The sequence below is a fragment of the Protopterus annectens genome, chromosome 4.part0, assembly GCF_019279795.1.
Source record: "Protopterus annectens isolate FY-2018-M chromosome 4.part0, PAN1.0, whole genome shotgun sequence".
NCBI lineage: Eukaryota > Metazoa > Chordata > Ceratodontiformes > Protopteridae > Protopterus > Protopterus annectens.
Genome location: NC_056733.1, coordinates 639425737 through 639451938, shown reverse-complemented (window position 1 = coordinate 639451938; position 26202 = coordinate 639425737). Strand labels below are relative to the sequence as shown.

Genomic DNA, 26202 nt, shown 5'->3' with positions numbered 1-26202 from the left:
CACTGGGGTTTTAATAGGGATGTAGGTGCAGTCTATTGCACCAAGGACATGAGGGAGGTTGTCTAAGTTGCAGAACTGGTGCATGATATTTTGCTGCAACATGACTGTAGATGGGGAAGTGTTTATATTCATCTACCTTGGTGCACATTGCTGCCAGGAATTGTGAGAGGATGTGACTAGCACCTGTCTGGGATACTCCTACAGCATCTCCCATATGCCATTGGAATTTCACAGACACCAGTATACCTACGCCCAGACAAACTTTGGTTTTGAGAAGTATAGAGTTGCCTCGCAATGTACACACTGATATGTATAGGGTGCACATGGTACACACAGCCTGCACCAACTGTCTGTCTGAGTGGTACCTGTTGATTATTTCCTGCTCTGACAGTTGGCTTAGCTGTAATCTGGCTCTTTGTCTAACTGGCTGCCTTCTGAGATACATTGCCATATCTTCCTGCATGGCTTGCAGTACCACAGCCTGTTGTATTTATTTTGCTGGTGGTTCATTCTGTTTTTATTTTTCAGTTATAATATGGATTCCACAGACTTCCATCAGAAATTGTGTCCTTTTCTTGGATCGCAATATGGCATTTGCCGAGGATTTTGGAAATGTAGTCGACGGAGCACTTTATCGCATTTAAGTTGCTTTGGGCACACATATTGTGTTTTGGAAACTAATGGGCATGCACAGAGTCCATAATTATCCCATGTTGAATAGATATTTAATCAGACCGATTCTGGAATGTCTTCTGTAATCACATCCACAGCAACTGAGCTGTTCAGTGTGCTGCTTTGTCTGCGACTGTTTTGGAATCTAGACCCTTAAGTTTGCTATTTAAGATTTCTACAGGGGCATTTGTAAAATAGTTGAAAATGGAACCCAAAACAATTCTGTCAAATGACTTGTTAACTAAATCTGTATTTAATACATATATGTTAAAGGTCTTACTGTACTTGTGAAATTGTATTCTACCAATCACTTCTTATGTATGCAGCTGTACATGTGAAATTGTAGTGTTCTCTTGTTATATGTGGAGTGTTTCTCCCTGGGCCTCCACTGAAAAAGGACTCGTGTCCAGTTGGACTTTCCTGATAACCAAATGTAAAATAAATAAATAAAACAATTAACTGACCAAACTACGTACATATTAAATTCTGGCAAAGATGGTGGAGGTAGCCAATGTATGACTTGCACTCTGGAAATAACAACTTTACTGTATTACAGTGTTGGACTGTTCTTACTCTTAGCTGCTTTTTGCAGTATACAGGGACTGGACCTATTTATCAAGTTTCATGTACTGAAGCTGCAGTCATATATTTAAAGAACTTCCATTCTTAGTGTGAAGGAAAAATCAAAGCCCTGAACTTATGTATACCAGCACCACAATTGCTGCACCTCAGAGAAAGGGAACATTCTGAGAAATGGTAATCCCAGACTTTGTATATGTAAGTCAGTATTTTCAGACATTCAGTCTCCACCATTTGTGACTCGGCCATGTGAGTCCCAAGACTGAAATGGTCACCATACATATTATACATATATACAAACATACACAGTAGATATAAAAAGTGTACACACCCCTGTTAAAATGCCAGGTTTTTGTGATATAAAAAAATGATACCACAATAAATCATTTCAAAACTTTTCCCACCTTTAATATGACCTAGAACCTGTACAATTCAATTGAAAAACAAACAAATCTGTTAGGGGAAAAATATAAAAAATAAAAAACATACAATAAGCTGGTTGCATAAGTGTGTACACACCCTTAAACTAATACTTTGTTGAAGCACCTTTTCATTTAATTACAGCATTCAGTCTTCTTGGGTAGGAGTCTATCAGCATGACACATCTTGACTTGGCAATATTTGCCCACTCTTCCTTGCAAAAGTGCTCCAAATCTGTCAGATTGCAAGGGCATCTCTTGTGCACAGCCATCTTCAGGTCACCCCATATATTTTCCATTGGATTTAGGTCTGGGCTCTGGCTGGACCATTCCAAAACTTTAATTTTCTTCTGGTGAAAACATTTTTTGTTGATTTGGATGTATGCTTGGGGTCATTGTCGTGTTGAAATATGAAATTCCTCTTCATCTTCAGCTTTCTAGCAGACGCCTGAAGGTTTTGGGCCAAAAGTGACTGGTATTTGGAACTGTTCATAATTCCCTCCACCTTGACTAAAGCCCCAGTTCCAGCTGAAGAAAAGCAACCCCAAAGCATGATACTGCCACCACCATGTTTCACCGTGGGGATGGTGTTCTTTTGGTGATGTGAAGTGTTGTTTTTGCACCAAACGTACCTTTTGAAATTGTGGCCAAAAAGTTCAATCTTGGTCTCATCAGACCATAACACATTTTCTCACATGCTTTTGGGAGACTTGATGTATTGTTTTGCAAATTTTAGCCGGGCCTGGATGTTTTTCTGTGTAAGAAAAGGCTTCCGCCTTGCAACCCTACCCCATAGTCCAGATATATGGAGAATACAGGAGACTGTCACATGTGGTACACAACCAGTACATGCCAGAAATTCCTGCAGCTCCTTCAGAGAGAGAGAGACAAAGAGAGAGAGAGAGAGAGAGAGAGACAACACTGTAGATATAGATAGATAAACACACACGTGCATATAGCATCAGGATATAATGATGTGCTGTGAAAAACTAGACACTACCAAGTGATTAAGATATTGACTTAGAATGTGCAGGTGCTTTTAACTGATAATGTGGATATGATGATCAAAGAGACGTGTGCAGTTAGTCTGCTACACAAGCTGTGTTTAAGGCAGAGATCAAAAGCGAACAAGGAAAGAAGTTTTGACATGTCAGTATTGTGTACTGGCTGCTACCTATGAAAATCAGCAGTACTGAACTTACAGTTTGTTAGGATATTAACATTTACTGAATATTTGTGCCTTGCTGCCTGCTAAGCTTATGGTTACTAGTACTTAGGCTGAAAAGTTGCCTTGTGTAATATTATAGTAATAACCCACAGCTGGGTGTGGGTAAATCTAGCATTACCCACACTCTGCCATGGATTATTCCTGTTATACAATGACATTATTTAAGAAAAAAGTTAGTTACTTTTCTTAAATAATGTCCTTGCATAAGGGAGCCGTGCTGCTCTTCAGCATTTTCCCCTGGTATCCTGGGGCTTTCCTGATGTACTGCGCATGCGTATGGGACTTTCGTTCCCATGCATACACAGTACATCAGTGCTTTAGTTAGGAAGCAAGAAAGGAAAATCTCAGTTGCTCCTTTTTTTTTTAAATGTTGAAATTCAGACAGTTTAGAGGTACAAGAGAGACAGGATGGAGAAAATACTAGGAAAATCAGGTATGTTTTTTAGTTTTGAATAATGTACCTGATTGTCCTATTATTTTCCCCGTTCTGTCTCTCTTGTGCCTCTGGACTACCTGGATTTCTAATTTTATATATCTATTCAATTTACATCTGTGCAAGCTATGCTTTGTGTTGTTTCATCTCATTAGTTTGATCTTTGTGTGACCTGATTCTTAAAAGTATCTGTCATGGTACAAGTTAAGGCACCTGTTTTATACATTACACCCAGATCTCTAACAGTTTGCTGGTGTACATGTCTGTGTTTTGATGGCTGTTTAGCTATAAAAAATTAGAAATATGGACAGTCAGGAGGCATGACAGACAGGATGATAAAAGTACAAGGAAAATCAGGTATGTTTCTTTAGTTTTGAATAACACACCTGCTTTTCCTAGTATTTTCTCCATCCTGTTTCTCTCGTACCTCTGGATTGTCCAGATTTCTAATTTTATTATTATTTTTTATGATGAAGAAAACTTAAAAAGTCATAGCATATATTAATGGAAGAAAGTTCAGGTGACCAGAACATTTTCCATTGGTATATGCTCAATTTACAATGGGCACGCTGGTTGGGCTGACCCATCAGCATGCTTGTTTTGCATGTTAATGGGCAGTCATTGTATAATTGTTATGATATTAACATTTATTGAATATCTGGGCCTTCCTGACTCCTAAGCTTACAGTTACTAGCTTACAGTTACTAGCACTTGGCCTTAAATATTATGTTGTGTAATATTAAACACTATACTTGCATGAATAAAACAAAAGTGCCAACATTACACAAACTCCAACAATCTTGCAAGTGCTGTCAGACAGAGTCACCATTTTGGATTCACCGTAAAAATCACCATAAAATAAAATCAATACTGTTACAAGAAACACTAGTATAACAAATATATTCAGTGTATCTGATTTGTGTCCATTGTTAATTGTTCAGAGGTAAAAGATCTTAAATGTTATAATGTCTCATAAAGCTGTTATTCGGGTTCAAACCACTAACCACCAGACTGAACAATTAAATTAGATTAATCTCCATTGTTGTTTTTTTTCAGAGGTGTACTTACATGTCCTCAAACAATAATAACTGGCATGTGTGATACAGAATGATCCGATTGGGAAAAGTTTGCTGCCACTGGATTATCGGTTATCTTATACAGAACTATGCGTCTATGGTCATTCTTCCTGGCTCTGAGTGTCTCACCTGTTTCTCCTTCCTATATAATCTATATCAGTAGAGTTTATGTATTTAATTAGATGAACCGCATTCTTAAAAGTGCATGTAAAAGAACCCAGTACTTGTGTTCTGTGAAGTTGTTATACTGTTAGCAGTACAGATTAGTTTACATGTTTTAAATTTTGGATGTTTGCAGGGTTTTGTGCTATTTTGGGCCATCTGATTTTCACAATAAGCTTTGCTAGATTGCATAGCTGTTTAAAAGATAGTAGTTGGACTTCTTGAAAAATGTTTTTCAAATAGTTGTCCTCACAGTATATTGGTTTGCAGGTACCTTATGATTTTGTAGAGTTTTTTCAAAGTTTGGATGATATATTGTCACTAGAGGAACCCTGCCATGGGAAAGAGGGCTAACTTTATATTGGAACAGATGTTCTCTTGGTAACTAATGTATTACTTTTTCTGTAGCTGTCAGACTCTCTAGCTGGGGGATGCTGAGCAAAGGAGGGTTTCTTTAGTAGTGCCAATTGTGCATCCTTTTCTTCTTCACTTGAACAGATGCAATGATATTACAGTGATTGTCTGTAAATGAGACTTCTTTGTGTGGTTGGGATGATTACTGCTTCTGTGCAGATACTCATCTCTATCAGTTGGTTTCCTGTAAATCCATGCCTGTAATGTTCCACTGTGTATAGCAACCTTATTATGCAGGAAGGTAATACTTTAAGTCAAGTACTTAAAAGAGAATTTAATGGATGGGTAGGTTCTATTGAGTTTCTGGTGGAATTATTTGAGGGAGTCAAAGCTGTGTGTCCAAATTATTAATAAATCATTCATGAAGTGGAAATAAATAAGCAATCCATGTCAGCAGTACAACAGAATTATTCTTCTGGGTTTGCAATGAAGAGGTTTGCGTATTATGGAACTATTCTGGTAGCTACTGCAGTACCGATAATCTGAACATAAAGTTTTCCATTAAAGTTAAATGTATGTATAAGAATTAATTCTATAAGTTGTCTAACTACATCCAGGGTAATGACATGATGATAAGTTTTGAAATTCAGTTGTTGAGTCAGATGATGATTAGTGGTTTGAACCTTTATCTTCATTTTATAAGACATTATTTTAAGAATTCTTCTCCTTGAGCAATGAACAATGGTTAAAATTTGATATATTGATGGACTGCTTGTGTGTTGTCAGTCATGGAGTAAAGGAAAAAGTGTTGCTGTCCTAGTTGTTGGACTTTAAAGCCAATATTCTCCTCTGGGTAGGGGATTCCATGCTCAAATGTGAAAATTAAGCAGTGATTTAACTATTTACATGTGTCAACAACTAGAAATACTTGGGGTAACAACAAAAAGACTTCAACATTTTAAAAGTGTTAACCACACAGCAAAGCAACAATGGCTTAGTTAAGCTCTGCAGTTTGTGTGTCATAAATGAATTAAGATGCTGCGTGTCAACATGTGTCCCTACAAACTCCACATAAGGAATTACAGGTGGTGAATTCTACAGCGGAGGAATACACTATGTGTATATGTATATTTCTTTCTATATATGTGTGTGTGTGTGTGTGTGTGTGTGTGTGTGTGTGTGTATATATATATATATATATATATATATATATATATATATATGTAGAGAGAGAGAAAGAGATAGAGATAGATATAGATATATGTGTGTGTAAGTAAAGTATCTGTATCTTTAGGGTTACATTTAATTTGGACTAATGTTTGAAGTATAAAATATTGCTTTACCAGCTTAAGATAATGAAGTTTCCTACTTTGGGGTATTGCTGGCTTCTGTGTGTGTGAAATTGTGTTATAGTGTAGAGTGAAAATTTGCCATTTCTCCATTGTTGTGTGATCTCAGAGCTGCTATAATATTAGAAGGGGGTGTGAGGGGCTTGCCTCTCCCTGTATAAAATATTTTTTAAGGTTTTTCTTAATTATTATTTTGTGATTAGATTTTTTTAGATTAATGATTTTGTATTCAAACGTTTGAAAGTATAGTTTTATGACAGGTTTCCATAAGTATGTACACACACATACATATATATATATATAGATATATATATATATATATATATATATATATATATATATATATATATATATATATATATATAGAGAGAGAGAGAGATATCCGTGCGTTTTATGTGTGCGCATGAGAATATTTCTATTGATTGGCAGTGAAATTCAACAAACAAAATTACAAATCATCATGAAATTTCATTATCAACCAATAACAGTAAGAAAAACACAGAAATCTTATGATCACAAATGTAAACAATACATTTTACATTTACAATAAACATTCTTCTAACCCTAAAACTAAAACAAAACCCAAATTCCACATTCCACAAAAACAAATATAAAAACTACCTACATCAGTGATAGCAACTGTAACGCTACATTTACATTTGCAATTATTTCTCACCTTCTTTACCTAAAAAGAAACTAAAAGCTTCCTGAAGTACTTCACCGTGGAGGACCTCCTACTAGGTGGCAGCTCTGCTCCAACACTCCCAGACCTTATACATACTACGCCATGATCAGACAACCACAATGATAACAAACTAAGGAATTTCATTATAGTCGACCTTTAGCAAGTAGACTATAATGTGATTCAACCAAATGAACTGCCCGTGCTTTTTACACACAAAAAAGTTAAGAATACTAAATCAATATTCAGCTTAATGTGCTGTCGCTCACTCTCACTCGTTCTCTCTCTATATATACATATATTAGGAAAATGTCTGCAGGCAACATTTGATTAGGCTTAAACTGAAATTTATTTAAAGGAAAGTACAGTAAAATAATACAGGTCTATACAGCAACAGCTGGAAAACAACAGATGTTATATTTGACGCACTACAGTGGCAATGCCAACAATACTCAGTTTATTAGACACGCAGTTATGTTAACAGTTGAAATCAAACACACTTGATAATGCAGTTGCACATAAAAATATTTTCATCACATCATGGTATGGCAAAAACTGGATAGTCTTTCACTCCTTTCTTGGTGACAAGTGCAAGTAAAGAAAATGTTTTATTCTTCTCTCGCTCTCTCTCTTTCTCTGCCAGCACTGAGCATTTCTACAGCCAATCTGCTCTCTGAGCGACAATATATTCAACAGCAGAACATTTTATTCACTTGGTAGTGGTAACTGCAAAATGAAAACATATTTTCAAAATGAAAAAAGAAATTTCAGAGTAGTTCACTTCCTTTCTCTTTTTTGTATTAGTATCTGAGGTTTCGGTCGTTACCTTCACACTAGTGAGTTTGTAGCAATATGCAAATGGGCAAGGGTACATTTACTTTTTGTTGAGTTTTCCCCTGACAGACATCAAATGTAAACTAATAGAAAAAAACATAACAGCAGTCTATTTCATAAACTTTCTCTCTCAAGCTTACGGAAAAGCTCAACTACAGCTCTTTACTGCGGACTTCAGGTTATCAGTGGTAATGAATGTTGTGCCATTACTGACATGTAGACAGAATAACACAGGTGCTAGTAAATCAGTAAATATGCGCAACGTTTAGGTAACAGCTCAAAGTAAAGTCTCTTACCACTGTTGTAGTGTGAATGCTGGTGAAATGCCACTTATAATAAATGGATGTCCTGCCGCTGGAGCATGTACAAAAAAAGGCTTTATCAAGCAGCTCCATTTTTTAGCCACAACTTCCAGAGCTAAAGTTTAAGTTTAGAGGTGACTGTCCTTCTCCACTATTCCTGCCTGAAATTTGGTTTCCAATTCTTAGCACTCTCTTGGCATACCTCTCTCTCTCTCTCTCTTTTGATCTAAGCGTATTCATTCTCCCCCATGAACACCCTCCAGACTCCTCCAGAGCACCTGCTGCAGGTATCCCAGACCAAAGGAAATCGACTCATTCTTCAGCTAGATGCCAATTAAAGATGCAGATACTTGCTTACCGATCCTACATCCTTGGTAGGCACTACCTACTAGGAATCATCCAGTAGCATCATCATGCTATGTTACTATATATTATATATACACACACACACACACACACACACACACACACACACACACACACACACACACACACACAAAACATGCATATTTATATATATATATATATATATATATATATATATATATATATATATATATGTGTGTGTGTGTGTGTGTGTGTGTGTGTGTGTGCATATATACATGCATAGATATATGTATATATATTGTATATAAGTAATATGTAAATATACACATTTGGTGCAAGCAGATGTACATATGTATACATTTATAATTGTATATTTATACAAAAAAATAGAGAGAGAGATAGAGAAAGAGAGAGACAAAGAGATAAAACAATAGATGGACCACACATACACAAGCACACATCAACCAGCTTTGTCATAATGTGCAGTTGGACAGAATGCTTACCTATGGTGGGAGAAGACAGCTAGTTAAGTGACAGCTTTGTTACAAGTATGGATATAGCATATCACTATATGCCAAGAGTCTTCTTGCATGCAAATGTGGAAGAGATATGTTATGCAGATTAAAAGAAAGTTTTTTTTTTACATTTAGCGACTATACAGTTGAATGAAGCATCACCATGGTGATTATTGGAGTCTGCAGTAACAGAAACATACAATTTAACAAAGACTATGACAAAGTAACAGCAAACTTCCATGAATCTACACCTTCCCCAAAGGCAGACATAATTAAAATAAGTAAATAAATAAAATGAATACACAAAATGTTACAAAAAAAACAAACTCACTGCTAGAATGTCAGGAGCCCATAAGAGTCTTCATATAAGCAGTAGGATGCATACAGACTGCATATACTCTGTTGATGAGCAAAAAAAACAAAAAAGACAGACAAGAAAAAGGGCCCTTCCCCCAATCTGGCACTCAAAGCCTATAGGTTCATAGGTGTGTACTAGGCTAATGGCCCTGGAGCCTTTACAAGCCTAGCCCATAGAAGTGCCCTGGCATTGTGCCGCCTGACGTTAGTTCCCAGTGCCTCTATCAAGTAGAGACACTGCAGTGCTCTCCGGGGTGAACTTTCTATTTCCCATCCAGTCATCAAGATTTCTCTTGAAGTAGGCCAGTGAGGTTCTCTGCTTGACATGTATCAGAAGTCTATTCCAGAGCATTGGCAGTCTCTGGGTTATGAACCTGTTTCTCCAGCATGTTCTGTTGATTGTGGTAATGAGGTTGAGGTCTCTGGAGCATGTGGTGTGGAGGGATTTGAATTTCTTTAGCTGTAGCATTTCTAACAGAGCTGGGTCAGACATGACTTTGTAAGTCAAGCAGAGATTGCCTCTTAGTAGACGATATGAGACAGAGAATAGCTGGAGTTTTTTTGAGTCTGTCTGTGTAGGACATATGTTTAAGGCCTAGGATCCTCTTTGTGAGGTACTTTTGTAGCCTTTCCAGCTATTGCATGTGTCTAGTGAGGTACATACCAAATGAGGCATTATACTCGATGATTGGCCTAATGAGGGAAGAGTAGAGAGAGATGATGACCTCTTTCTTCCTGGATGCAAAACCCTTGGTAATGAGATGTTCACAGGTAGGTACTAGGCTATCTGCCCAAGGGCCTAAGTAAGCCTAGCCAACAAGGTTCCCTGGCTTACGCCACCCAAGAAAGTTATTTTCCTGTGCCCCTGTTGAGCAGAGTCACAGAAATGATCCGCGGGGTGTATTTCCTATTTCCGATCCACTCATCAAGATTTTTCTTGAGGAGTGCTAATGAGGAACTTTGCTTGACATAGATGGGTATCTTGTTCCAGAGTATGGGAAGTCCCTGGGACACGAATCTATTCCTCCAGCATGTCCTGTTTATTGCGGTGACATGATTTAGGTCCCTAGAGCGTGTAGCTCGAAGGGATTGGAATTTGTTTAGGTGTAGCATGCCCAACAGCTCTGGGTTTGACATACCTTTATATGTTAGGCAGAGATCACCTCAGAGTAGGCGATATGCTACGGAATGCTACAGAGTAAAGCTGGAGTTTTTTTAAGACAGTCAGTGTAGGGCATCTGTTTGAGGCCAGTAATCCTCTTTGTGAGGTACTTCTGTGGCCTTTCCATCTGCTGCAGATGTCTTGTGAGGTATATTCCAAAAGGGACGTTGTACTCTATAATGGTTCTAATGAGTGTTGAGTAGAAGGGATGTGCCACACAGAAGGATTTTCTGACCATAGTGGCAATATGGTGGTCGAAGGAAAGGCTGTTGTCAACCTGTGTCCCCATATCTCTTATAATGCCTTCAGTGTTTAGTGGACTCCCATAGATGTGGTAATTAGTGGGAAATGGTCAGCAGTCTGACTTGGAGTCCGCTACTTTCACACTGCGGGTTCTATCTGTGAGTCACACTGTGGGTTTTATCTGTGATAGATACGTTTATCTGATGTAGCATATGGTGGCTGATTATATTTATTTTGCCCTTACATCTTATTATATACCACTTGGCCAAATATTCATATTTTATTATTTTCTATTTTAACTAACCTTTTTCATATATATTTTCTTTGTAACCCATTCTCTCATTTTATTTTTACTATTATTTGTATTTGTTTTGTAAGTTCTGCTTGTAATGGAGTCTGGTAAGCAAACACCTAACTCAACTTGAACTTAATTATTGATAAATTCTGCAAGTTTTTCTTACTGACTCTTACTACATTATATACTTGTAGGATAACTAATATTATGTGAAAACTTAAAATGTGGTGCTACCTTAATGATAAATGTTCTGTTGCAACATATTGAAAATGTATTAGTTAGTCAATTTCTTGGCGCCAATCTCAGTAAGTGCTGCTCTTCTGAATTAACGTCCTTGAAAAACACTTTCAGCGATCATTGATGTTGCCTCTTTCCCCACAGTTGTGGGAAGGCGGAGTTTATATATATATATATATATATATATATATATATATATATATAAAGTTGGAAGATAGGGATCACCAGGCTTGTGGGGGTGCATGGGGGACTTGCTCCCCTGGAAAAACACTTTTTTTTTTATCACTGAAAGTAGTTTTCAGTGATACTGATTTATAGCACAGGCACTCACTCAGATTGCCACGGTCAACTTAAAAAGAATCTGGAAATGTTACTGTTGATATAACAAGCGTTTCATTTGTATTTAAAATATACTGTAGCCAGGGTCTATTACAGGTGCTCATGTGCCAGTAGGTTGCAACATATCCATTCCTTGCCACTTACTTGAAAAAGCAAATGCTCAAAATCCCACTAGCCTAATCTCCTGTTTGTACATAGCCCTTCCCACACCTGTATAACCCTACCAGAACTTAAACTCTAACCCTAAAACTCCCACCTAGTTCCCAAATCAAGTCCTTACTCCCTTACCCATAACAGCGACTTCCCATCCCTAAACCTAAATTCCTCCAATCTCTTCCTCACACCTTTTCTCCTCCCCTAACCCATAAAATCTCCCTTTCTGCTCCCTTACCCTACAATCCTTAAACCTAAAAAACTCCCTAACCCTAAAATCCCCCTTGCCGCTACCTCCCCACAGCAGTTTGCCTGCACTCATATTAGAGTTTGAGCATGACCAGCAGCCTACACAAGCTACAAGGAGCTTGTGTCCTTGGAGTTGAGACAGTGGTCTCCAAGCACTTGGGACTTGAGCATTTGTAGTGCTTCCCTGTATTCATACCTCTCATCTTCCCTGATTTTGCCACATATTTTTGCTCTGTCCCTTATAAAAGTTTTGATTTTCTGGTAAATCAATGATTATTAGTCAGTCAATAGGCTTTGTCCAAAATTTGTGAGCAAAGAAATTGACAGCTATAAAAAAATTGCACTTCCCCTAGACTACAGAATACCTACAAATGAATATTAAACTTGTCACCCGAACTTTGTGACATTCCAGTAAGTATGCTGAACAGTCTGTGTTGAAACCTGACAAAACTGGTAGCATACAAATTAACTCTCTGACCTCCGACTAATTGTTGTAAAAACGGGATTATGCGCGTTAACTGTGCTAAGATAAAGTTGTAGTAATTACATCATTGTATTTCAGTCATGGATTGTTGAGATTGCCTTGTATATTGTAAATTAATTTAAAATATAAAAATGTTAATTAACGTGGTAGTTACATCGCAACCACGTTGCAAAAGTGGTCCGACATAAACATACACCGGTTTCGGCAAACGCCTCCGTCAGTATAATCAATGTGTTTGGCAGTTGATGGTGGTTGTGATTATACTGAGGAAAGCGTTTGTCGAAAACGTCTGAACATAATCCTATTTAACTAGAATGTGTTTTTCCTTCTGTAAGTGCAACAGCCGTTACTAATCAACACTCATCGAGACCGTAAATCAGGGTACCCTTTAAACTGAGGAAACCCACATTTATACTATGCCTAGAGATGAGGGGGTTTTAACATATGTGCATCTGGGGTAGCATGTCAGTAAGCAATACTGAAATACAACAAAATTTTGAAGTAAGTCCCTTCTGAAACAAACTGAAACGTTTGCACTGCGTCAGAAAGCGATTTCACTTCAGTTATATATTTGCTGCATTTCAAGTGTGTAACACGGGCACTTTGTTTAAATTAAAATTACTCTACCCCATAAAAAGACGACAGAAAGAGGACACGAAATAAAAATTACATTTTCTGACATGAAGGAAGCCAGCTACTGTACTCGTAGTGATTACTTGTTCACCGCAATGTGTAACTGTGAACAGAAGAAGTCAGTTATACAAACAACGGGCTTGCGAGAAAGCGTAGTTGATACGTAAATACCATTAACGTTGTAGTGCTTAATGTCTTAGACAGGAACTGAAAAGAGTCATGGAAAAGGCCTACATACTTATATGATTTGTTGACCAGGTACTATTAGTCAACTAAATAAGTAAATACATAAATAAACTAACCAGTCTTGGGAATAAAGATTCAAAATTAATCTAAAATTAGGCAGGTGTCTGGGGGGGGGGGGGGGGGGGTCAGTTGAGAAGAATTAATTTGTTTTACAGACTTGCTGCATACAGGCAGCTCATGTTTGTTTTCTTCCAAGCAGATAAAGTGAATCAGGGTTCACTGTTTGGTGACTTAAGATTTATTTAATTGAATTAGTCATGCATACCTCTCAAGTGTACCTCATTACGAGGAACGTACCTCATTTGGGGTCTTAAAAAGTTCATGTTCCTCAAAATTCCTAATAGTTCCACATTGAAAGAGTGTGTCACACATTCAGTGTTAGGAATTTTAAGTGAAATCCGTGGTAAATTGAAATTAATCATATTAATTCATTAAATAATCTTCTTTATAAGTAAAACCAGCATATTTTAACCAGCCTATGACCTTCCTAGTTGAAGATATTAGTAAGCCATTAGTATGTGTTCCACATTTTGCCCAGTTGTTACACATTATGAAGGCGAGTGTTCCTCATTTTGGCGATGGAAGGTTGAGAGCTATGAGTCATTCTACCATCCAGTGCAGTCAGCTTTTATTGTACTGCTAGGTGGCACTTGGTATCAGTGTCAGCGCAACAAAGTTTTAACCACGAAAAGAAGTATAATCAAGGAGAAAAAAAGCAAGGTTACCTTTCAAATGTAGGTAATATTAACTTATATCACAGAATAGGATTGTTTGCATTACATTCTACGAAGAGTACGAATTATGGTAATTGTTACTCGCCTGGTGGAATTTAATAAACTTCTGTATTTTGTCACAAAATTCTAGATTGTACGAGAGATTAAAACCTGCTAAGTCACGTCTCATGGTGAGGTGGCATTTGTGTCTTACAACAATGTCATACTAAACGCTTCAGGCTTAGAGGCTATATACATCATACATTTCATTGCCAGCGTTATCCTCGTTAATTGAAGATTCGCCTATTTATTTCTAAGGTTAGAGATGTTTAAGAGCAAAAATGTTAAATAGTTTCACCAAATCTGCACCCAACATCAGTTTTTACAAAAACATGGGATTTAATATTAACGCGCGAAGCATTGTGTAAAATAAAACCGTGTTATTTAACAACAGCCATTTACATAATTTATGAAGTGCTACAGTATTTTATTTCACTAATTATTTTCAGCTGCTACTATTAGTTGAGATATCGTCAAATACACCAGTTTAGATTCTGGGCTTTCAAAACGCAACTACTTCACTTTAAGGCTCACTGTTGCCATGGTAATGGATCGCCCCTTGGAACGGGGGCGGCCCCATTTGTTCATTGGTCAGCCAGTGGAAGGATCTTTTACAGAAATAATATACACATCTTTTACAGATACGGCTTGCTTTATAGAAATGTTGGTAAAGTGTGATTATCTCCTCAGAAGCGCAGGTGAGCAGATGCCGTTTCTTACCTACACTGTTTATTATTGTGTGGTTAAATTGGATCTTCTGTAGGGTTTGTGTTTTTATTATTCAGCCTTATTGTGTTTGTTAAGAATTCTGTGTTGCGGATTTTATGACCTAACAGCTGGAAAAGTGGTTTTGGATGTTAGTGCATTTGTACATACCTGACGTTCCTAGTGGGTCTTCGTCTGGTAAAAACGATGTAGCTTCTACTGTCTACACTTGGCTGAGCTTCTTGTACTCTCTACCTCTCAGCTGAGCCTCATCTTGTGCTGTAAGACTGTTTTGTCTCATGACGATATTTAAGCAAAAACCTACCATAAGTAACACCGAATTATAGTGCTGTATTCATAATGTTGCCGTGAAGTGTCAATCATGCTGTGTTCTTGAGGTGCCTTCTTGTTCCATATTGTAAGAACCGCCTCACATTTGAGAGAAGGAAGGCTGACAGCAATGGATGCTACACCTACAGTTCTCTACTTGGATTGAAATCTGAGGGCAGTGCCTTAAATATGGTTTGCAGTATTTTATTTGTGGCAGTTGTTGCGGTATATTTTTTATGGTATATAAATATTCTCAAAACAAGTTGCATTTTTATCATTTCTTTGTTTTATGGTCACCTCAGGAGCACTGTATAAAGAGACTTGTTAGATTTATGTGAAAATTATGCTCACCTCAGGAGCACTATATAAAGAGACTTGTTAGATTTATGTGATTGTGCAATGTCCAAGGGTCGAGTACTGGTGCTGCTAGGCCTCCCATATAGGAATACTTCTGGTGCAGGGGAGAAATCTTTGTTTGAATTTATGACACGCTTATTAAGTACCCGCAACGTCTGAATTCTATAGATCTTCCATTTTAGTTCTGAGACTTCTGTACGTTCGACTCTTGTTCACTGGTTAGTTGCCTTTTCTAGCTCTGAGTACCCTTCATCTTCTTCTTCCAACTCGGTTTTGAAAAGTAAGCAGGTACTGTTCTTAGAGTGTAGTGCTTTGCAGCACTCTGGAGTTCTGTCTGCAATAGTAAGACAGAATTTTTATAGGAAGCAGGGGATAGTATTAGTTCTGTGACACCATCACCCAACCTGTCAAACTTATCTTGCCTCCAGAGAGTTTTGTAGTTTAGATTATATTAGGATTCTATTTGTTATAATTTTTGAACTGGCACAAATGATGCATTTCCGCTACCATGCACCAGGCAAAAGTGACTTAATGTCAAGACTACCAACAAGGAAAAAAGAAACTGGAAAGGAAACCAAGGTGGTCCAGTTTATTGAGTAAGAGCTATCATTCAGAGTTTGGGACAGGACAAAAACTCATCAAAGTGATGGTGTGATCTGTTGTCCTTGGATACACTTAAAGCTTGGTTGTGTTAAATGATGGTGTGATTTCTGTCATTTTGTTTTACATATCTCGTAACTTTTGGCATGAGTGTTCCTCTTTCATATCGGGCTGTGTATGTGGAAGTAGAGCTTTTTCTTAGTTAAGAGTCTTCTTGAAGTACTCATTCCATCTACCCTGTTTGTCTTATGGCCTGTTGAGCAGATTGTTGCTGGGGTCCCCTATGGATGGTGTCTATACACTTTATCTTTTCGTCATTGCCTTGCAACTTGATATAGAGCTTCTCTGCCATCTGCAGAGTCTGTTTCCAGATGTTAGTAGAGCTTCTCTATTTTCCCCCTCCTCAGTGTGACCACTGTATGGTCATCTAGTATTCTTTCTTGGGCTGGTCCATCCTGTTCAATTTCCTTTTGATAATATCTTGGGCTTAATTTCCTCCATTTTCCTTGTGATGCCAATGTTCTCCCTTTTTTCCTGATGTGCTACACCCCTGAGTATTTCTTGAACTCCTGTGCTTTTGCTCCACTTAACATTCAGGTCTTCAGACTAATGTCTGATCTTATGCCGGGCACTGCCTCAAACAGTCTGGAATGGCAACTCCCTTTTTCATTTATTCCTGTCTTAGCTATATGGACCTAGGTAAGCCCCCCCCCCCCCCAAGTTTTCAGGATACCGTAGGTAGCTAAGGTTGTTTAACTTGTGTGTAGAATCTTCTTTTTTTTTTTTTTTTTTATACACCTTATGGAACCCATTTTTATAAATACTCTTCTAAAGCAAAAGCCTCAAGTTCATGCAGTGAATCACTATAGGTATCATACCTTCCATCTAGGACTCGTGAATCCACAGCAGTATGAGTTGAGCAAGTTAGAAAATTCTCTGTATGATACAGTCTCATAGCTGAAGTTTGTATATAACTGTGCAGTTGTCTGAGCCAAAATGCATTTGAAAAAGCTGTCTGGTTGTAAATGGTAGATTTGTATTCTTAACTAAATGGTAAGGTAGACACTTCTGCTTCACAAAATTGTCTTGTGTTTGGTTTTAAAGCTGGGGGGGGGGGGGTGAGATGATGGAAGAAAACTGAGGTGCAACTATAGAAAACCGGAAAGGAGTAAAACAAAAGCTTGCAGTCAGGTTGCTAAAACTGGGTGGTGAGTGGTTATTTAAGGGAGGAAAAGAATATCAAGCTAATATGGTACAGAAAAAGGAAACTTTATGTACTATTGTATATAAAAGGACACTTTACATTTTAAAGTGGTAATTTGACTACTTTTCTTGTGTAGGTTTTACAATTTTATTCTGTTCTTGAGTTGGTTCTGAACTTTGTCATTGAAATTTTTGCTGGTTAGAAGTTTATATTGCAAGACTGGCTAATATGATGTTAAGTACTGTATCATCCAATGCGTTCTTCCAAATTATGCTGATTTAGTTCTTTCTTTTTTAATGCCTGACTAGCTAGCCTGTCCCCTTGTGGGTGAGGGGAATATCAAGAGATGCTGTCATTACAGCAGGTAAGACTTTGGTCTCTAACTCTTTCTTGTTAGCCTGGGTGCATGTACATGGTTATACTGCGGCTTTTTACCCTCTTACATGAGTGTGTTTTTCTGTGCCCATGCTTGTTGGGCAGCCACACATTGTGCTTTGTCTTGCAGGTCAGTGGTGCATCTCTTGACCATTGGCCTCCTGTTAAACCCTAATTTAATTGTCCAAGTTGGTAGTCTGTCATGTTGTCTAGGTCACAGTTGGGGCTCTCTTGTCAGATTGTGTATGGGCAAGTACCTGCCATTAGGCATTATATTCTATTATGGGCCTAATGGGAGGAGTAGAACAGGATTATCAAATCCTTGAACCTAGACCTTTTAGAAAGCAGTATGGCTTAGAAGGATTTTCAGATGAGGATGAGAAAGTGATGGTGGTTTCTTGTCTTAAGTGCCCAGATCCCGATCCCTAATAATTGTATCATTTTTTTTTGGGGGGGTGTCATTTCTGTGGTAGGTGTCTGTGTGCAATATACTACACACTTTAACCTTTCATTTTAGACCGTGGTCCAGGCACCATTTTGTCCATATGTGGTAGTTTCTCCTGGGTTGTTGAGTATACTGGAGAGATGATGGTAGGTCAGATTTTTATAATCACTTGCAAACCTTGGCAGCCAAGTCCCTTACTGTCATTGGGGACCTAAACACCAAATGTGAGTGGCTTCCTTACTTGCCATTAGTCAAGAAGACAGCCTGCTTTTTCAGCTTGTTTTATACAAGTGTTATCCTGAAGTTTGATTAGCTTATCTATTGGGGACAATGTGGAGTGGTGTCCAAGGCCTTGGTTCATTATGCTGTGTGTACAGATTTGCCTTCATCCAGTGCCACAGTGTCCTTTTATCAAAGGCGTCCAGTAGGTTACTTGGGCAGCATAATCTTTTTACTAAATTAATCTGCATCAAATGTCTGCAAGCTGTTGGAATATAAGATAATGATGTATTTATTTGAATCACAATGGTATATTCGGTTATGTTTATCAGTCTGTAGACCTCGGGCTTTGTGGTAGCAGACAACCACAGCCATTTTCAGTGCCTCTGGCTTGAAACTAGAGGAGTAGCTGAGGTTGAACATATTTAGGGGTGGGTTAGTAAGATAGTACTCTTATGTAGAAAAGGGACAACTGTTTTGTAGAGGTGCCCCCCCCCACCTTTGTGAGTGGATCTTGAGCATGCATGGAGGAAATCCTTGGGGGGGGGGGGGCATAATGTCATGTAGGGGGAGTTTGGAGGGAGTGGGAAGAAATTTGAGCTGAACTTGTGTACTAATATGTTGGTTGAGTCTTCAGTGCTGGGGAAGGTGGGGGCTATAACTTAGTGCAACAGTGGGTAGTGCAGTGCATCTGAGATTTCTAACATGGTTGAAAAAGGGCTTGTGGTCCTGAATGTGGTGGTTTCTAGTTGGTAACTAAATTTGGATTTGATTTTGTTCCTAGTTAATAACAAGAGTTCAGTTTTGGAGCATGCAGGTTCCTGAGTGTGTTCCTATGGGTTTGGAGTCACTTTTTAATGTAGCTTGTCTGCTAGTTCCACCACAGACTGTTTTGATGTGTTGTATTTTGTCTGATTTGGAACTAAAGTATCAATGCAGGTATTTAGGTGAGAATAGAAACTCTAAACGCTGCAGCATTGCCTACTGAAGTCCTCAGCTAGTTGCAGGAGGTTGACTAGTGGTTGGTTGTGGGCATTTTGAACAACTGGGTCTTAATGAGACCAAAAAAACTTAATGGTGGTCTTCTTTCTTTCTTTCTTTCTTTCTTTCTTAATCCCACTAAGATGATGCCTTCTTTTCAGGAGAGACCCACGGTGGTATTTATAATACTAGGGGAGATTTGGCCAGGGCAGTAGGAGACTTCCTTGCTATTGTCCTTAGTGTAGTGGGATCATTTTCATCCATCTGAGCTGCTGTCCACTTAAGCAGATAGGACCTCAGTTTAACATGTCATCCAAAGGTCAACATGCTGGAATGCAGCTCTTCGGCCACCTGAAGTGGAAATAACCCACAGTCTTTTGATCCAGCACTAAAGGCAGATGTGCTGCCTGTTGAGCCGCTGATAGTTGGTCAGTAGTGCTAGGTTTGCGATGACCAGGTTAACTGTCCTATCTGCTCAGTGGAATTTGCATTGATGAAATTTAGGAAGTAGTTGCACACTTGTTTGTAGCAGTGTGGGTTTGCCCGTTTGTTTATATTTTTATGTAGTAGATGTCTGCCTGTCTTAGATGGGTAGATGAAGCTGCTTAGAAAAAGTATTTGGCTCAAGATTCAACTTTTATGTGTCTAACAGGATGTGGGCCTAAACCTCAGCTTTGGCCGGCTAAGAACTTTGTTATATTCAACTGGACGTATAAGAGAATTTAAGTACCTTTATCTGTACTTTTTTAAAAAAAAATACAGTATTTAATTTCAGTTAAATATTCCTTCAACACAGTTTAAATCAAGTGGCAGTTATTCTGCTCTTCAGTTTAATCTTAGTGGCCTTGAAACTGCCCGCCCCTCAGCCTGCCTCTGGGCCCATCTCATTTGCTCACTCAACTGAGTGCAGTGAGATCATATTCTGATCTCAGGCACTCCTACTGTGTTCAAAGAGAGCATCTGGGAAACGGGGGGGGGGGGGGGGGGGGGATTAAAAAATTTCCTGCCTTTCCTGTTAAGTGGTATAGACTATTTGTAGGCTTCTGAGCCCCCAAGCCCTTCTGTGTTTGAGGGAAGCCTTCTAGCTTGTTTTTTTTTTTCTTATAACTAGCCAGTTTTCTAGTTTCAGCACTCAAATCTGTTTCTTTGATCTCAGCACTTGTTCAGATTAAAAAAAAAAAAAAAAAAATTTCATCTGCTTTTACTGTACTTGTGTTTCTACCTACTTCATTTTACTTTTGCATCATCTTAAAAATACTCAGTTGTATTTATTACTGCTTGGTGTAACTCATTCTAAGCCTTTTGGTTTAAACACTTGGGCTTCGGACCAGTTGTTTTGCACTGATAGGGTTTGTGGTCTGCACTGTTGTGGCAGAACAGGTAGTTTACATCCTTCTAGGTTGGGAACTGCTGATTGAGGGCTCAGTGTCTGTTTTTCTAAAAGTGTATTAATTCTGGTTTAAGCACTTGGGCTTTCAGGCCAGTTATTTTACATTAAGAGGGTTCGTGGTCTGCACTCTTGTGGGAGGAGAGGCTGGACTCTGCCCTTCTGAGCTGGGAATTTCTGGTTAAAGGCTTATAGTGCATGCATATCTGAACTGCTTCTTACTGAAGTTGGTACGCCTTGTTTGCTGTGGCATAGACTGGATTCTGGCCTGAGCATAGACTGGATTCGGGCCTGCTGGATCTAGCTTTGTTTGTGTAACTTGACCACTAATCCAGACATTCTCTAAAGTATTCAATTGTATTTATTACTGCTTGGTTGTAACTTGATTAAAGTGTAGCTATCATTCTAAGTCTTTTGGATTAAGCACTTGGGCTTCAGACCAGTTGTTTTACATTAGGAAGGTTTGTGGCAAGCACTGTGGTGGCAGGACAGGTAGCTTTCATCCTTCTAAGTTGGGAACTGCTGATTTGAGAGCCCAGTGTCCAAGTGTATTAGTTCTGGTTTAGGCACTTGGGCTTCAGGCCAGTTATTTTACATTAAGAAGGTTCGTGGTCTGCACTCTTGTGGGAGAAGAGGCTGGACTCTGCCCTTCTGAGCTGGGAATTTCTGGTTAAAGGTTTATAGTGCCTGAATATTTGAACTGTATCTTACTGAAATTGGTACACCTTGTTTGCTCTAGCATAGACTAGATCCAGGCCTGCTGAATCTAGCTTTGTTTATATGCTTGTTGTTTGTTTGCTTGTTATTTCCACCTAATACGTGGCTTCTCAGCGCTTCTGTGGATCACTAGTGATATCTGCATTGCTTACTGTACTTATTTCCTTGTTTCACTTGAAAGAAAGTTACTGTTTGTCGTTTTTGCATTTAGTTACTTGTAACACATTGCACTCAAGTTACCTGGCACTTGCTCACTAAAGCAATTATATAAGTCAGCACTAAAAATTAAAAGCACTACACCCTCACTCCCCACTCCCCACTGGCCCTTGTTTTCAATTATTAAGGAATTCCCAATATTATTCTAGCATGTCCAAAGGTCAGTTGTCAATCTCCTCTCCGGTCCAGCTGGTGAATCTGGGAATCTTGAGGCAATGTTATAACTGCCTCATGTACACAGACAACCCTCTCCTCCTCCCACATAACACAAATACTTGCGAGAGATGCAGCTATTTAGCCAAACTGGAGGCTGAGCTCTCTCAACTCAGGACTGGCAAGACCAGACAAGAGGAGAAGGCAACTACACACACCACAAAACCAGCCTCATATAATGCTACCACACCACTGAATCAAACACATAAACACACAAAGACATACTCGGAGGCTCTGAGTAAAAATTTACCTCAACAGCAGAGGCCTCCAAAGCAGACACCCAAACAACTGCTACCTCAAGACACCCCACAAGCAACACATAAACCACAAAAGCAGTGTGCAAAGCAGTCACAGCCCTTAAGGCCAAATACACCAAACATACTTGTCATAGGTGACTCCATAGTCAGACACACTGACGTCCCACTCACCAGGCTGAACAAGGAGAGGGTCACAGTAAGCTGCCTATCGGGTGCTAGAATCCGCCACATAACACAAGCACTCGGGTCACTCCACGGCAAGTACAAATATGACACTGTCATTGTCCATGCTGGTGTGAACGACCTGAGACGTACCTCCCTGGACTACATGAAAAGAGACATAGAGGAGCTCTCTGATTATGTAGCCCAGGCAGGTATGACCCTGACCCTGAGCAGTATCCTTCCCTCCCCAAGAATGATGCCACAATATAGAGACAAGATTATCAGCTTTAACAATTGGCTTAATGTCTGGTGTCATTCAAAGGGGATCCAGTGTCTGTCTGCCTGGGATGACATGCTTGACAAGCCACGCTGCTTCGCGAGGGACGGCTTGCACCTGTCACCCCTGGGATTCCGGATATTGGCTAAGGCTCTTGCCACCGCCATAGTGCCTTTTTTAGGCAAGGCTCAAATTCTAAACCTACCACCCTAGAAAACAAAAATGGGAAGAAACTGAGGGTAATGCTGCTCAATGCCAGAAGTCTAAATCTCAAAATGCATGCACTCGAGGCCCTTCTCAGTATGGAGAACATCGATGTCTGTGCTGTAACTGAAACCTGGTTCAAGGCTCCTGAGAGCACCCCGGCACTATTAGGTTTTACCTCGTATCATGCGTTCCGGCCCCAAAACCCGGACCACACCACAAAAGGAGGGGGTGTATCCATATTCATAAAGGATACCCACACCTCCAGGTTGGTGGCAACGCATGAAGCTTCGGAAACCATCCAGGTGCAACTAACCATAGGCAAAACTGCTCTACAAATTGTAGCATGCTACAGGCCACCCTCTCAAACTCAGGAACCCCACACAGCCTTCCTGAAGACACTGGAGAGTATAAATGTATCTCCAAGCACCATCATATTGGGTGACTTCAACTACCCGAATATAGGCTGGGAACATTACTCAAGCCCTAACTTTCTAGCCCATCGGTTCCTGGAGTTCATAAATTCAAATGCCATGGAACAGCTAGTCACTGTTCCCACGAGAGGAGAAAATATACTAGATCTCATCACAAACATGGGGACAAAATGCTCCACACCAGAAGTATATCCCTCATTGGTGAGATCTGATCATAAACTAATCTCACTGGAAATCCACATCCCGCCCCCCACCCCAAACAAAAAAGACCACAGTGAAGAACTTTTCTAAAGCAAACTTCACACTACTCGAGACTGGTGTGGTATCCTTCAAGGCCCCTGAGCCAGTGGAAACCACAACCCAAGCTGCGGAAGCCCTTACAAATGCCTTCTATGAACACCTCCAGGACTGCATGGATCAGGCAATCCCAAATAAAACCAAGACTCTTTCCACAAAGGGCAAACGTCCAGTCTGGTGGACCCCAGCCATTAACAAACTTTACAATAAGAGGAGAAAGCTATTACATGATAGAACAAAATCCATAAAAGGGAAGTCACCCCGATCATTATTAGTAAAAAAAATACGAGCACTCATAAAATCAACTAAGGCCAATTTTGAGAGAAAAATTGCCATGGATTCAAAGGACAATCATAAGGCCTTTTTCAGCTATGTTAGGAACCTGGGTGGAAACTCCCAGATATGCTCAGAATTAGTCCAAAATGATACAAAAATCACTGAACCCACAGACATTGCCAACATACTGGCAGACAGGTTCAGTGCAAACTTCACCCCCCTCTCCCCCCTTAAAGGAGAGAGAACTATCCCAGCGGAGTGTAGCCTCCCAGACATCTCAAATGCGCAGGTGAAAGCTGCTCTCTGTAAAGCTAAAAACACCGCATCTATGGGACCGGATGGTGTCCCCGGCTGTGTGCTACACGAGCTAAATGAGGAATTAAACCCACACATAAGGCAGCTGTTTAATCTCAGCCTTACCACAGGATACGTGCCCAAGGAGTGGCGTACGGCAACTGTGGTCCCACTCCACAAAGGCAGTGCCTCTACGGGCCCTGGTAATTACCGCCCCATAAGCTTAAGTCTAGTCTGCAAAGCTATGGAGAGGATCATAATGGAGCTCATAAACAAAGATATAGGGGACTTGCAGACATTGGACCCGACCCAGTTTGGCTTTGTCAAGGGAAGATTATGCCTTTTGAACTTGGTCGACTTCTTCGAAACAGTCACCAAGGCCATTGATGAGGGAAAGGCAGTCCATACAGCCTACCTTGACCTTGCAAAGGCTTTCGACACAGTACCCCACTCAGGTATTGTAGAAAAACTTACCAGCTTAAATGTAAACCCATATGTCACAAGATGGGTTGCAAACTGGCTTAAGGACAGAACCCACAGGGTTAGAGTTGCTGGCGCTATGTCATACTCCAAGCCGGTTACAAGTGGTGTCCCACAGGGCTCGGTCCTTGGCCCCCTATTGTTCGGCATCTACTTCAGAAGTACAGGCCAACATGGGAGGACTTTGGCTGACAAAGTTTGCAGATGACTGCAAACTGGGCGCCATAGTGGAAAGTGCATCGGACACGGATATCCTTCAGAAGGGACTCATGGAAACAGCTGGTGCCAGAGTCATGGCCTGAAGTTAAACGCCAAAAAATGTATAGTCATACCCTTCGGGAAAAACAAGGTAGCAATCCACTAAGCACAGAAGAGGTTATCAGGGACCTGGGGACCCAGGTTGATAGTGGCCTTTCTTTTGACACTCACGTTGCTAAAGTGGTTAGAAAGACCTTCTACATTGCCCACCTGATCATGAAGGGATTCACATCCAGATCTAGTGAGGTCATTGTTCCCCTGTACTCTTCACTTATCAGACCAATGATCGAGTACAATGCCCCATTCGGGATGTATCTCACCCGACATCTGCAGCAATTGGAGAGACCCCAAAAGTTCCTCACCTAAAGGATAAAGGGACTCCAAAATCTGTCGTATGCTGCCAGATTCAAACTCCAGCTCTAGTCGCATACCGTCTGCTCAGAGGTGACATGTGCCTGACATACAAGGCCATGTCCAACCCGGAATTAATGGACATGCTCCACCTCAAAAAATCCAAATCCACCAAAACCACTAGAGCAAGCGACTTATGGACATTAATAGGATGTGCTGGAGTGATAGATTTATCACTCAGAGATTCCCTATGCTGTGGAATAAAGTCCCGGTCCATGTGAGGCAGAGCACCTCGCTGGCTCTGTTCAAGAGAAATCTTGACCTGTGGATGGGAGATCGTAGGTTTACCCCGGGAATCATCTCTGTGTCACTGCTGAACAGAGGCACAACAAACTAATGGGCACAGTATTTTTTCATATAAGGGGTGGCGTAAGCCACAAAAATTTGGGCTAGGCTTATAAATGCCTTAGGGCAGATAGCCTAGTATAAACCTATGAACCTATGAGAGGGTTCCATAATATGGTAAGGTATCTTGTTAATTGGATGTAGAAGAGTTTTGAGGCTGCTGTTTTTCTATTGGATGTGGAAGAGGTTTGAGGCTGCCATCTTGCTAAAAAGAGTGTAGGGATGATGGAATTTATATGGATAAAGACTTTGTCAGTTGAGAGTCTAAAAGAGTAGGAAGTAATTAACCTTGGCAGGGTGTGTTATGTTTAATTCTGCACTGGAACCGTGTTGCAGTGAGTAGATGTCAGTTTCATAAGGTTAGGAGGGCCTTATGTGGAGGACTTTTATTTATTTATTTATCCCCCCCCCCCTAACCTCTAGCAGAACTACTCTGATTTCCTGTCCTAGCAAAACCAAATCAGGACAATGAATTCAGTGTTCATTTATTCATTTTTTGCAAAACACTACAGTGATGGAGAAAGCAAGAGCCCTGAGGATAGAGGGGGTAGACCATCCCTTGTGAAGCAGGTAGGACTGTTGCTATTTCTCTGACAAATGCTCCCTTGGAATTGCACCAAAAGTTAACTGTTGAAGTTTTTGTTTGTTTTGTACT

General features: G+C 39.8%; 1 protein-coding gene across 4 annotated transcripts in view; it reads left to right on the top strand.

The window, feature by feature from the left end:
* The window catches only part of B3GNT4 (UDP-GlcNAc:betaGal beta-1,3-N-acetylglucosaminyltransferase 4), a 1341192-nt gene that overhangs the window by 155770 nt on the left and 1159220 nt on the right, over positions 1 to 26202 (top strand). For 2 of the 4 annotated variants that reach the window (XM_044068597.1, XM_044068599.1), the window contains exon 1: positions 14638 to 14801. The exons of 1 other annotated variant lie outside the window; for it this stretch is intronic. The gene's annotated coding sequence lies outside the window, so the exon portion shown is untranslated. Of the gene's footprint in view, positions 1 to 13865; positions 14065 to 14637; positions 14802 to 26202 lie in introns of those variants that run through there. One more of the 4 variants, XM_044068598.1, reaches the window with a different exon arrangement.